The 5,058-nt window shown below is 39.1% G+C and overlaps 1 pseudogene; it reads left to right on the top strand.

The window, feature by feature from the left end:
• Positions 1-676: 676 nt before the first annotated feature.
• LOC116893189 lies at positions 677-3,593 on the top strand (annotated as a pseudogene).
• Positions 3,594-5,058: the final 1,465 nt, after the last annotated feature.

Below are 5,058 nucleotides of genomic sequence, written 5' to 3'. Positions count from 1 at the left end.
TGTACCCCTCTTTTTGCCACTTGTCTTAGACATGTACACTTTTTTCTCTATGTTGAGCCCAGCTTGTCAGTCTTTAAGATTAAGACACATAAAATGTGTCTTATGTCACATCTTTAAGATGAAGGCATCTGAGTTGGTAGGTTTTGCTAACACAGATTCTATTTGCAGTTCTGGTCATACTGAAAGTGTTAGTGACTAAATACTGCTTGATAGGCTTTTCCAAGGATAAATTTATCAGTAGCTAGGCCTCTTTTGGAATAGTAACTGAGAACTTCCTGTGTACTATTTCCTAACAGTCACTTGAGAATGGCTCTTGACACACTAATATAGGATGACCTAACTGTTCTAAGGAAATTTGTAAAGAAATTTGCCTTTCTTTAGTATTTTCTCTCACCAAAAATAGCTTTTATCTTTGTTTCTCTGTTCTATAACATCAACATTTGATTCTAATCAAAGTATAAAATGCTTCAAACACCTACCAGCCTTCCCTTCAGAGTCAGCTGCTAGTTGATTTTTTCTGAGGTTATATCCTGCACTTATTGATAATCTTGATTTAAGTGAATGTCCAGTTATGCTCTTAGAACGATGTGACATGACAGTACCCACATATCCTGCCCCTGTCCTCCAGCCTTTTGTTAAAGTCTCCCTAGTGCGCGATGCCTGCCTTTATTCACCGATGGAGGTAATTTGGCCACTCACAGTCACAGGTGTGCCCTCTGTGAGCTCTTCCATGCCATGTGAAGTGCTTTACCCATCTTCTCAACCTCATATGCTTTAGAGTAGCTGATATAAAATATTTTATGTGTTGTGTGTCTTTTGCTGGATAAAAGTGAATAAAACATCACATCTTGTTTCTTATATCTTGGATGTTTCTTAGGGAAGGGCTTGTATTATTTATATACTATATTCCCCCCCCAAAAAAAAATCTCATGTAACTTAAAGTTCAATGTAGCCTCATATATCATAGAACCCAAGACTATTTCCCTTGGAAGGAGGCAGTGTTTTGTGTAAACCTTGGCATACCAATTTGGCACCCTTGATCTCAATATAAACTCTGTTTTTTTCTCATTTAAGGAAGGAAATATTTATGCTTGTTCATATTCTCTTTTGGAGATCCTAGAAGACTTAATTCATTAGGTGATTCTAAACCTGAACCTACATGGGCAATTAACTACTAAATGCAAATGCCTTTGTTCACTTTCCTCTGCTTACTGCTTCTCCAGATTCTTCAAGCACAGCTGGTCTATATTAGCTAACACACCACATCACAGGTAATAGGGCTGCCTGCTGTGCCATTTACAGCTTCTAGTACAGTTTTTCTCTTACTGGGTCTTGTTCCTTATAAAATTCTTTGCTTATTCGAAGGTTATAACATTATGCCTTGGAGTTCCATTTAAAATCCATTAATGTCTTAATCCTTTGGATCCGTTTTAGATGTTGATAGTTGACTCCCATGATGATTGAGTTAGCTTCAACAATGTTCTGTTTGTCCATGGGGCTGTGAATGTAGCTCACTGGTAGAGCATATGTCTGCATAATCTGGTATGATCTAGGTCCTAGAGTTGAGCCTGGTTCCACTGCATGAGGAAGTAAATAATACTTTTTATTTGCTAGGTGGGTAAAATATTAACAGAGCAAGCACAAAGAACTGAGGTCAGATCCCCAGAACCCATATAAAAAGCTGGCATGGCTGCATATGCTTGTAACCCCAGTACTCTGGGTAGAGGCTGGAGGGTCCAGATCTCTTTGGTCAGCCACTCTAGTGGATATGCGTGAACTTGAGGTTCAGTGAGAAAGGCTGTGCCTCAGCAAAGGCGAACAAGTGAATAAGGAAAGACATCCTGATGTCTACCTCTAGCCTCTATACATATGTTCACAGGCAAAGACACTTGCACATGTGCACACACACACACACACACACACACACACACACACACACACACACAAAGAGACACACACACACTGCAAAGAGCAACAACTTCAGATTAGTCATTTGGGAGAAAAATCTCTATTTCTTTCTTTCCTTCCTACCTACCTTTAAAACTGCCCCCCTTCCTCTTCATTTTGCTATTTCCCACCTCTCCTTTCCCCTCTCCTTTCCTCCCCTTCTCTCCCTTCCTTACTTGGTCCCTTTCTTGCCTTGCCCACAGAACTACATATGCTAGGCAGAACAATACCACTGAGTTATACGTATGAAACTACTTTTTTTTAATTTCACCATTTGCTTATAACGTTTCTTTGAGACCATGTAGACATGCTTTCTGTCAAGTTTAGTGAAAGTCAGTGATTTTAATAATGTTCCATCAAATATCTAGAAACCTGGTATCTCTACAATAGGTATATTGCTTATTACCCTTCCAAAATTGTTTTCTGATCATTTTTGATGTGTTTCATCCAATATCGTTTTAGTTCCATTTGGTCAGTAGTGGTCTCACTCACTTTTATATATTCTACTGGGTAAATTAGATTAACAAAAGTGCTTCCAGGATAGATTAGTAAAATGTGGAATGCAATAGAATGGGAGAGGGATACACAAATATGTATATATATACATGTATGTATATGTATCTCTTCATATCATACCACATATCATACCGAATCATATTATATATGTGTGTGTGTTTGTATGTATATGTATAATAGAATAGGAGTCCATATTATAGTATAATACTTTCTATTACAAACAAGCACATTAGTGAATACAAGTACATTTTTCAAAGGTAAGTCACGTGTCCCAAGCAGTGGAATGGGCACTGTGTGTGGCCAGCCACCTTGCAGACTGAAAAGAATCAAACAACAGACATAACTTATCTCTTGAAAGATTGTGCCCTAGTACTTGAATGCTTTTTATTTAGAGGAATAGTAAAAAAAAAATAGAAAAAGAAAAAGTAAGGGATGATGAAAAACCAGACCCAGAAAGCTCTTTGGGCTTTTCTGAACAGTTTAACCAGCTCGAATTGTTAGAAACCCATGGACATGTGGTTCCCACTGGTACTCAGAGTGTCTGGGTAGGAGATTCTGATGAAGATGAGGAGCAAGAGGAAAGGAACAAAGAAGGGTATCAACTGCAAGAAGAGAAATGGAAACAGATCCAAGTAAATTGCTTCTTTAGGATGCTGAACAAAAAGATTGGCTTGCTATAGTGCAGAAACTACTCTCTGAGAAGCCACTGACGTGAACACTGGGGATGAAGATGATCATATATACCTCTTCACCAAGAAACCTACAAGGGATATTTAGGTGGTGTACATGAGCTGATGACTCAGGGGGCAGATGTTCATGCAGTGACACTGAATGCTGAACACCACTGCACAGTGCTTGTAAGTGGAATAATATCATGGTGGCCTCTTTCTTACTTTAGCATGACACAGCCATCAATGCCCAACAAAAGACCTTTTGACCTCGTTGCACCTTCTGCTTTGGAGCAGTCAGCAGAGATACACTGGAACTCCCCTTAATGAATCACTACATCAAACCAGGGGCTGAAGCACAACTCACAAGAAACTGCTTCAGACATTGTCAGGAAAACAAGCATCTATCGCTACCTCTTTGAAATCACGAAAGGCTGTATAAACTCTTCACCTCCTTCTTAATGACTCTAGTAATATTCTTAAATTTTAAAGTACCAGTGGGTCCCCCTCCCCCTATATTAGAAGTAAAATATTCCCACTTACAGAGAACTGATGTCTCTAGAAAAATCCTGTTGTAGCATCACAGCTTTCTTCCAAGTGAGCTGCCTGACCTTGATGTCAAATGTATTTGAAAGGTATGTGCGTGCATCTGTGGTGATTTCTACATTTTGTGACTTTTATCAGAAGTAATTTTCCAGGACACAGGTAATATAGAAACTAAAGGTTGTGAATGTTATTAAGGATTGTGTGTGTGTGTGTGTGTGTGTGTGCTGATTCATGAGAAAAGTATTTTTAAATATCTCATACCCTGGGTATTTGTTCAGTTTAGCATATTGACTTGAATTTTTTTTTTGCTGTAATCACACGAGGTTTATTGATAGGAACCAGTGCACTGGGGTTGAGACTCATATCCCACAAAGGGGTAGAAGAGTTCGACCATGTGTAGCAGGGAGAAGGGGTATTTAAAGGAATAAACCACAACCCAAGGAGGTAGGGATGGTGTCATTGGAAAATGTTGAGAATACCAGTGAAAAATCACAAGGAGCAGCTTCCTGTTTCTCAAGATTGTTCTTTAAGATATTAATCTAACTTTATGGTCAGCTAGTTCCTGGGAGAAAGTTGCTGAACTGGCTGGTGTAATTATCAGTTCTGTGGTCAGTCAAGTTCCTGGAATAGTTGACTTGAATTTTTATAAACTAACTCCAAGTTTCATCTTCAACATACTGTGCAGTTCAATTGACTTCTCTGCAGCTTCAGCTGCTCTCATTATAAACAAGAAACACTAACAAATTAGTAACTTAACATTTTGCAAGTAAAAAAAAAATAGTGGAATGTTTAGACCTTGTTGTTTTGGGGAAAGCAGTTAGGGATATTTTAATCCTTGAATGTTAACACTGTCTTCTCCATCACACTCAATCCTGTGGACAGTTCTGTCTGACCCTGGTAAATTCATGTGACCCAGTGTCTCCATTTAGATATGCTCAGAACTGTTCCTTGGTCCAAAACATTAAAACTGCCTTCCACAGTGTAAAAAAAAATGTGCATGTGTGTGTGTGTGTGTGTGTGTGTGTGTGTGTGTGTGTGTGTGTGTGTGTGTGCCATTTTGCATGTGTGTAGACCAGACAACTCTGTGGAGGCCATTCACTCCTACCTTTGTGTGGGTTCTGGGAACAGAATTCATGTTGCTAGGCTCTCATGACCAGCGCCTTTACCTACTGAGCCATCTCACTGGTTTCTCCTATTCCATGAAATTTAGGTTGCTTTTGGAAAGTGCTTTAAGCCTTTATTTTCTCTCCCTCTTTGTATTTAAGTGTACAGCCTCTCCTCCATTGGTGTATAAGGTACTAAGTCCCTATGTTCACAGACAAGCAGGAAAGAAACCAGGAATGTTAAATGCTCAGGGTTGGCCCTTTAAAGAAAGAGATAC

This window comes from Rattus rattus, chromosome 2, assembly GCF_011064425.1.
Source record: "Rattus rattus isolate New Zealand chromosome 2, Rrattus_CSIRO_v1, whole genome shotgun sequence".
In the NCBI taxonomy this organism is placed as follows: domain Eukaryota; kingdom Metazoa; phylum Chordata; class Mammalia; order Rodentia; family Muridae; genus Rattus; species Rattus rattus.
This window is presented reverse-complemented; position numbering and strand designations above follow the sequence as displayed.